Genomic DNA, 9,993 nt, shown 5'->3' on the forward strand with positions numbered 1-9,993 from the left:
TAGTGATAATCATGTTAAGGACATTGGTCACATTGACCAACAAGGTATCCTTCATCCCAATGTGCATAATGAGAACATACAAGTACTATTAGGCATGCCAAGGCCATTCATCCAACCACCACAACAACAAGGCCAAGTTCCGTATGGAATGCCAAGGCCAATGTATGCTCCACAACCTCCCGTCATTAATTAAGGAATTCATAACCAAGGTGTTCATGTTGCACCTCAAATAGCTAATCCACCTCTTGCTTTGAGAGATCACTATGTGCCTAATGAATACAATGCACCCACATGCATTCAATTGCCACCATTTAGAGCACATCATTATGAAATTAAAGCACAAACTATTCAAATGCTTCCTAACTTTCATGGACTTCCTAGTGAAGAACCTTATAAGCATTTGGATGAGTTTCTTGAAGTATGTTCCACCGTAAAATATACGGACATGCCGGAAGAGGTCTTAAGACTCAAACTTTTTCCATTCACCTTAAATGACAAAGAAAAATATTGGTTTAACAATCTTAGGCCTTTTTCAATCACTTCTTAGGCAGAAATGCAACAAGAGTTTTTAAAGAAGTACTATCCGGTTTCTAAGACCAATGCCATGAGAACTTCAATTCGAGAATTTTCACATGGGGGTGGAGAAACATTTCATGAGGCATGGGAACGCTTCAATGAATTGCTCAGGAAGTATCCACATCATGACATGCCCAAATGGCAATTAGTTCAATACTTCTTTGAGAGCTTATCGGACAACTATAAGGGTATGGTTGATGCTTGGTATGGTTGATGCTTCCATGGGTGGCTCTTACATTGATAGGCATGAGGATAACGTGTGGCATCTTTATGAAAGCATGAGTGAAAATTCTTTGCATAGAATACTATCATCCAAGAATGGTAGAAATTCACAAGGTAGGAAGAGTGTAGGCTTACATCAAGTCGAACATTCAAATGAAATAGCCGCCGAAATGAAGTCTTTGTCTCAAAGGTTTGATCAATTTTTGATTAACCAAAACTCAGCGAACCAAGTATCTTCCTTTCCTAACCATTCTCATCGTGCATCAAATGAAACATGTATGACTTGTTCTAGTGTTCTTCATTCTACTTCTCATTGTCCTCATGGACAAGTGCATAATGAACCTAATGAACAAGTTAATGCGGCTTTTGTAAACCAAGGGAACAATCCTTATGGTACTCATTATAATCCAAGTTGGAGGAATCATCCGAATTTTTTTTAGAAAAACCAAGGAGAAGGCTTAAACCCTTCCCAAGGCAGTTTCCAAGGGAAATACATTCCACATCCACTTCAAAACCAAGGATCCTAAGGTTATAGACCTTATCAATCACAAGGGAATCAATTTGCTAATTCTCATTTTCCTAACCAATCTTATTCCCAAGGAAACACTAGAAGTCCCGCCTTTAAAGAAAAAGTTTTAAATGCTTTGGGGACTCTTGAGGCTAACGCTCAATTACTTCATTCTCACTCTCAATCCATTGCTAAGCTAGAAACCCAAGTAGAGCAAATAACAAGCACTCTTAATGCAAGAGAGAAGGGAAAAATGCCCATAAGTGCCTCACTTAAACAACAATGTGTTATGGAAACCCATTCCTCATCGGAAGGGCATACCATTGAACATGTTAATGCGGTGACTACCTTATGGAGTGGTAGAGTTGTGGACAATCAAGTTGAAATATCCAATGAAGAGAGTGAACCGGTACAACCTCAAGTTGTCACCCGTCCCGTTTCACATCCCATTCCTCTTTCATTGTATACACATGATCTTGCAAATGAGAAAGTTTTGAAAAATGTGTTTGAAAAAGAACTTTTGAAAAATAATGTTGAAAAGGTTTTATTGAAAAATGATTTGAAAACTTCTAGTTTTAAAGAGAGTTCAAAAGAAAATTCTGAAAAAGTGTTTGAACCAAAGGTTCCATTTCCGGATGCCTTAAAAGGATCCATTTCAAAAGACAAGCAAAAGGCAAAAACCAATGAAATCATGGAAATGTTTAGGCAAGTGAAAGTTAACCTTCCACTATTGGATGTAATCAAGCAAATTCCGACTTATGCCAAATTCTTGAAAGACTTGTGCACCCGAAAGCGGAAGAACAAAAGCCAAGCACCAAGAAAAGTGGTTTTGACCGAGCAAGTAAGCTCAATTTTGCAACATAACACTCTTCCAAAGTTTAAGGACCCCAGTTCACCCACTACATCATGCATTATTGGTGATCATATCATTAATCGAGCACTTCTTGACTTAGGAGCAAGTGTTAACCTTCTTCCATATTCGGTCTATGTTAAATTGGGCCTAGGTGAATTGAAACCGACGTCGGTAGTTTTGCAACTTGCCGACCGATCCATGAAGAAACCTATGGGTGCCATTGAGGATGTTTTGATCAAGATTGATAAATTCTTCTTCCCGATTGATTTCGTTGTCATTGACACGGAACCGGTTTCCAATCTTAAGAGCCAAATTCCCGTTATCCTTGGCCGTCCTTTCTTGGCAACCGCCAATGCCAACATCAATTGTAGAACAGGGGTGATAAAGATTTCATTTGGCCACATGAAGGTAAAGTTGAATATCTTTAATCCCACACCCAATTCACTTGACAAGTATGAATGAGAGGTTAATGTTGTAGAAAAATGTTATGATCTTCCTTGCCAAGGAAATGAGCTTTTGTGTAAAACCAAAACTTCCAAAGGATCATCTTCAACCTTGCATTCTCAAAGTGTTGTTTCAAATTCTTGCTTTGAAAGGGCATGGAAGCCCAAAGGTTTTGATTGTATAGACAAAGGATCAAAAGCTTCTTTTGAGCTTGATCCAACAAGTTCTTCAAAGGACCATTTGTTGGGTGGAGTTCAAAGCATTTATCACCCTAACAAGGAGGGGATGCATCATAAGATCTTTGACCCAGGCTAAAAGAGCCGAACATCTTGCTAGAGATGTTAAAGACTAGCAAAGGCATTCGTAGGGTGTCAAAACCCTATTCCTCCCCCATTTCTATCTTTCATTTTGTTTCTTGAGAAGTCTAGATACTTGTTTTAGGTTTCACATGCATTGAAAGGAACTTTGGTGAGGATTGCATAAGCTTTTATGTTATAATTGAGCATTTGGCAAAGTTCGATCGATCTCACATTGGAGTTCGATCGATTGAACTGTGGATTGCACTCCAACACTTAGAAATTTTTTCGACCTACAGAAACTTGCATCCAAATCACCTCTCTGTCCTATCATTCGAACAAGCTCCAAGATTGATCCAACTTCCAAGTTCGATCGATCTCAGGACTCAACACTTAGAAACATTTTTGAGCCTGCATAAACCTGCATATTTCAGCTCTCTGTCCCATCGTTCGAATTCAATTCAAGATCGATCTGAAAATTTTTGATCGATCCAACATTAAGGTTGGATCGATCTTAAGTTCCAGCACTTAGCCAATTTTTGAACCAAAAACCTGCATATTTTTGCTCTCTGTCTGATCGATCAAATTCTTGTTTCGATTGATCACAAATCTTCATTTCATTATTTTAACTTTAGTATGACTTTTCAACTTTTCAAAAATCCAAAAATATTTTCATTTTTATTTTATTCTATTTTCACTCTCATTTTATTTTGTTTTAATTTTCAACAAGTTTTCAAAAATTCAAAAAATATTTTTAATTTATTTAGTTTTTAATTAATTAATTAAATTTTAAAAAAAAAAATCCAAAAATACTTTGAAAGGAGTTCATCAAAGTTCGATCGATCACAACTCATCTTCGATTGATCAAATTAATTGGGAAATGTTTTTAAAAACAGATCCAAGGGTCTTAGGATCGATCATTTGGATCGATCTCACTCACCAAACCCTAGCCTCTCGTCCCTCTTCACTGTGAATCATCTCTCCAAGCTCCGGCAACTCCTCTGGTGAGATCCAAGCATCTCGAATCTCAGTTCATCTCCATCCTCTTCATCTCAGATCATCTCAGTTCATTCTCCATTTTCTCACTCTCTTGAGGTAAGATCCGAGACATCCTTCCCTAGATTTAAACTTTCATGCATCAATACTTGTTTCAAATGTCGTAATTATGTTGCTCTCATGTTAAATCTTCCATTCTCAAAGCTCTAGCATCCATGTCTATATATATATGTGTGTGTGTGTATATGTGTGCATAGATTTTGAAGATTTTGTTAGATTTGGGTGTTTGGGCCACGTTTGGAGTACATTTAGGCTTGATTTGTGTTGTTGGATGGCCCACGAACTCACTCGTATGGGCCCTATGCTTCAAAAGTCACAGATCTGTGACTGTTAGGTTTCATCGTCGCACTGTTCGATCGATCAAATAAATTTATGATCGATCGAATATTTGCGATCGATCCAACTCAACTTTCGATCGATCCAACTTTTGTGATCGATCTCATTTCTTTTTTTGATTGATCTAATTTCATAGATCTCATATACATACTTCATTCATCTTATCTTATGTTCATGCTACCTTATATATGCCCAATGCCTGTGATATTCCATATTAGATACATTTCATACTCACATTGTTTAACATGTTTCATATTCTGCCACTTGCATAGAATCATGCGATATTTTGTTTTGTCTATCTTATTTGACATACATGTTTTTATATTATGCCTTATATTCTATATATACTAGCACTAACTTTTGAATTTCTATTTACAGACTATGGCTCGCGTCAAGACTGTAGTGCGTAGACACCATTACGGCACCAGACGCAGGCTTGACGATGGGGCCGGTCCATCTCATGTCCGTGACCCTACTCCCGACCACACACAGAGGAGAGTCCGACAGCTGACTGGGGAGACTGCGTAGCCCTCTCATACAGAGGAGCCATTACACCCTACTCCACCCCAGTCGCCGGCACTTCCAGCATTCACTCCATTGCCATCTCCACCGCATAGAGGCGCTGAGCAGCCAGCTCAGCCGGCTCCACCTGTTTAGCCAGCTTATCTACAGCGTGATAGGCTCACGCCTAGATATGCATACATGACTATCGAGCACGAGTCAGTATTCGACACCGCATTCTTCTCCAGATCGGTGCTGACTCGATCTGCCTATCAGGACATCATTCAGCGGGGCCTCTCAGCTATTCTTGCCCCAGTCACAGAGCCGATCTACCCGCGACTGGTATGGTTGTTCTACCAGAACCTCCGACCATCGCCGCGCACTACAGCCGAGCTCATCACCTCTATTGATGGCCATGAGATCACCATTACAGTGAAGACTCTGGCCCGTTCGACTCGCTGTCCACATCGGTGCCCGCCAGAGCTTCAGGAGACCTATCCCAGGCTTCATAGGCCTTCTTACGCCGATATGGCGGTTTTTCTCAAAGGTCACCATGCCGGTGGTGAGACCTTCGCCACCCGAACATTCTTGCCGGATGACCTGTGGTTTACAGATTCGGTGCTCTACTGAAACATATACATGGCAGGACACAAGATTCAAAGGCAGGGCGACTATCTAGCAACCCTATACGCCTTCTATACCAGCCACTGGGTGTCTATTCCTGCGCTTATCTGGAGCATGATGAGGGAGCTCTACGATGAGTACGTCAGCAAGGAGGCGCCCGGAAGGGCCAAGTCTCTTTCATTCAGCCACCTCATCACCCAGATTCTCATTGACCAGCGTTATCCCATCCACCCGCAGGAGGACCCCGAGAGAGGTTCCTGTCACTTCCTTAAGAAGGACTGGGACAAGAGCTACAGAGCTATTATCACTCGCCTGCAGATCCATGCCGTACTGGCGGCTACAGAGCTGGAGTTAGAGGAGGAGGCGGCAGCACAGGCAGCCCCGGCACCAGCAGAGCCAGCAGCAGCAGCTCCCGCAGCGGACGATGCACCAGTCAATCCAGCTGCCGAGCATGATGACATTAATATAGACATTGACTTGGAGCACTCAGCAGATGACGCAGCTCAGCATTCTCGAGCCGGGTCACCTATCCACGAGCAGGAGTAGACCCAGGAGCTGTCTTTTGACTCATCTATACCAGACTTAACCCCCGGCTTTGGAGTGCGTCTGCAGATGCTCGAGGACGCTGTTGTTGCCATCAGAGCTGACCTCATGGCCCACAGAGCGGAGTTCGCTACCTTCTGTACGGATGTTACGACCATGTTCAGAGATCTATCCCGAGACATCTGCGGAGCCAGACCTACCCGTCCTACCTCATCTTCCTGAGCTCCTAGTCTTTTCTATCTTATGATCCCTCTCTCCTTTTGATACTTTGTTATTGTCACTGTATTATTTTTACAGCCGGTCTGTCGGCTTTGATATTTTTGTTGTACCTGCACTTTCTCTATTTTATATATCTATTTTTGCTATGGATGTCATATGATTATATTCTCATATCTGTATGTTTGACTCCATCAGGTGCATTACAGTGACTTCAGTGAGAGAGTGCTACCCAATTTCTAGGACCACCCTTATACCTCTCTCATTTCGTTATCTGTTTATCCCATTTACACTTGCATGTTCACTGTGCACTGATTATCCCATTTTGTTATCTGATAAGTTTATCCAAGTGCCAATTTTCAGGACCACAGTTCATCCCAAGTTTGGGGGGGCCATGCCACCCACTTTGGATACTTCAGTCCCTATCATTCTTGCTCAGTTGCACTGGTATACTCTTTCCTTTGTACTTTTTGCACATTGAGGACATTGTGCAATTTAAGTTTGGGGGGAATGGTGCTCCACAGTGATAGTTTTAAATTCAAACTTTTAGCATGACTCGTGTATTTGAGGGATATTTCTATGATTGGTCCATACCAAGCTATGATTTTGATCTTTTGAGGACTGTATTGCTTAAAATTTAAAAATTGCTTGACTTGAGAGTCCAATACTCCTTATATGCCTTATGAATGCCATTTAGGAGTAAGTTTTTCGAAAGATTGATATCTTGCTTGCACTTATTGTCCACATCATCCTGATTTTGTGATTGTTTTGAGATTCATTCTAGGATTCTACACTAGCACATGCACACACTAGCATTCATTTATGGGGTACATGCTTTGTTGATTATTGAATTGGTTATATCCCAATTGGGCTAGTAGTGCATTGAAAGCTTTCATTCTTGATAAAGGTGGATAACAACCCCTTTTCACTAAGTAGCCGGGATTCTAGCCTCATCAAGCACTAAACTTCTCGGGCCGAAAGGTGGAGGGCCCAAACTCTAGGTTAATAATTGTTTATTCAAAAAAAAAGAAAAAAGAAAAAAAAGTGAGGACTTCTCTAAAAAATTGAGAAGTGGGAAATGATTAGATGGTTGTTGTCTTGATTTGTAGCCTAGTTGATTTAAGCTTGTAAGTTTGTAGGGGTGTTTGAACACCTAGTGCCTTAAAGCCGACTGGTTTGGGAGTCATTGACCTAACGCTCGATCTCATGAATCGCTAGAAAGCTTAATAGATCAATACATTGCACTATGCTTCCATCTTTGATCCTCTAAAAAAAAAAAAAAAAAAATGCGTGAAAAGAATAAGCGCACCTGGAACAATAAAGCTTTAATAAAAGGTCCACTTTTTGTCTTAATGATCGGTACTAGATTTGTGTGCTAGTTTGAGGGTAAGGATGTGATTAATTCTTTAGTTGGCTAAGATAGCAACACATTGATGCTGGTCCACTCAAAAGAATTCTAGAGTTGTTTTGATTTACATGATCATTTTCTTGATGTGTGAAGGACCATACTTGCCTGCTTGATGTCGAGATTTTGGGAGATTGCTTGGAAAGGGTTGAAAAATTGCATACTTGAGGTAGTTTTCTCTCAATGCTTGTTTGCAATATTGGTACCTCTTTTGAAAAAATAAGCTTAATGTTTGTGGGTACCATTTCTGGAAACCCTCACGAGACTTCACTCGTCCACTAGGGGTAACCTAAGGGTTTAAAAGGCTTGTTGCATATGCTAAATGCAATCGTGCTCCCTACGAAAGTAGCGTTATCTATTTATTGTTTTCTAGTTTATAGTTGTATAGTTTTTCATTTCATTCCTTTACTTTCTAGTTCATTGCTAGGGACTAGCAATGTTTAAGTTTGGGGGTGTGATGAGCACTGAAAAGTGCGTATTTAAATCCCTTAAGCTTAGGCATTCTAGTACCTTTATCTATCTTACTTTATCGTTTTAGATTGATTTCGTATTATTTCCATTTTCAGGCACTTATCCCGAAAATAAGCTAACTCGGCCAAATAAGAGCTTAATTGAAGCAATTCTGAGATTAAACAAAAAAAGGAGCAAAGAGGAGAAAGAAAGAAGCAAAATGAAGCAAAACAGCAAGTTCGATCGATCCAAGTTCAAGGTTTGATCGATTGAACAATGATCGATCTCAGCACTTCAAGATAGATCCAAGCCTTAACCCAAAGCACTTAAGTCCAAAAGTTCGATCGATCCAACATCATTCTTCGATCGATCGAACACCTTTGCCCTTATCCAAATGATTGATCCTATCCACAACTGTACCACCCACTAACCACTTTTGTCCTTTTCCCATAAGTATTTCCTATAAATATCTCGGATTTGTCTCTTTCCAAAAAGCTCAGCCAGTTGGATCGATCTAGTCTAAGTTTGATCGATCTCACTTACTTTCGATCAATCGAACTTCCTCCAGTGCGAAAAAGTTAAAATTCCATCTCATTGAAAGTTGTCCTTTATCCAATCATTAGGGAATATTGTGTGCACGACCCCAACTCATTTTGGGTGTCATTTTGACCTACCTATATAAGGATAAGGATTACTTTTTTTTAAAAAAAAAAGAAGAAGAAAAATATTATTTTTCATATCATCTCTTGGAGAGGAAGTTTAGAGGAGGAGGAGGCTAGAGACACCATTGGAGATCTTCATTAACAAGGAGCAAACCTCTTCCATGGAGTTAGCCTTTGAGGGTTGGAGCATCATCACCATGAGTGGCTAGTCATCCTCTTGGGGCTAAAGTTAGCCCCAAGCATGCTTTCTATATCTTAATCTTGTGTATTATTGAGGGATTAGTGTTATAATTGATGTTTTGACACTTTGATATATATAGATCATGTTTATTCAATGATTTATGTGGTTTAATGCTTCCAATTGATCATTTCATTCTATTCATATGTCTATGTATGCTAGAATTGATGTTCATGTTCTTGTCTCTAGATTTTGTGTTATTGATGCATGTATATGTGTATTGATGCCATAGATTTAGAGATTGTCAAAACATTGTGCTTAAAAGAATGCTTTTGTAATTCTCTTGATGGTTCATGCTTATCTCTTGATGGATTGTGCCTCTCCCCTAGTTTATTTTCATGCTAGTAGTGTAGATGTAGTGTAGTTGTAGTGTAGTGTTAAATGGGAGGACAATCTATGCTTGTTGTTTGATGATCCAAGCTTTTGAATGCAATTAGCATATGTCTCTAATCTTGTGTTGTATTTGGATTGTAAGCCTAATGAAAGGATTAATAACTTGGTTTGATTTATTGTGCCTTTCACATGTTGTTTAAATAATATATGCTTCATTGCTTAGATATATTGTGCCTTTCACATAATGTTTAGACAATACATGCTTAACTAGTCATCCTTGCTTGTTGAATTAACCAAATACATACACACCAATATTGCAACACCCTAATTGCCCTCATTAATCACTTGTCAATAATATAGAAATGCATTGCTTGGTGGTGATCTCTAAACCCTAAGACTCTTCTCTCTCTTTCTTACTCTTAATTGTACTCTTTTGCTATTACTTAGTTTAATCTAGTTGCTCTTTAATCAACCAACCTACCAATTGTTTGATCACTCGACCTACTAGCCCTAATTGTGATTCCACAATCAACTCCGACCTTGCTCAATCCTCACAATCCCTTGGGACGATCCTTACTCACTCTTGCTACGTTAGTAGTAGTGTTGGTAGTGGTTTTTATAAATTTAAACTTGATCCAAAAAGGCTTTCCTTGAACCGTACATTCACTACATCAATTTTGGCATTCACGAGCGGCTTTACTCATCATATTGGTATGGCACCTTTTGAGGC

The 9,993-nt window shown here is 39.7% G+C and overlaps 1 pseudogene; it reads right to left on the reverse strand.

Moving 5' to 3' along the window:
* Positions 1-609: 609 nt before the first annotated feature.
* LOC132267901 (small nucleolar RNA R71) lies at positions 610-708 on the reverse strand (annotated as a pseudogene).
* Between the last annotated feature and the right edge of the window lie 9,285 nt (positions 709-9,993).

Source organism: Cornus florida, unplaced genomic scaffold (genome assembly GCF_030987335.1).
Source record: "Cornus florida cultivar Cherokee Brave unplaced genomic scaffold, ASM3098733v1 CherokeeBrave_3.0.0_Hap2_Chr07, whole genome shotgun sequence".
Classification (NCBI taxonomy): Eukaryota; Viridiplantae; Streptophyta; class Magnoliopsida; order Cornales; family Cornaceae; genus Cornus; species Cornus florida.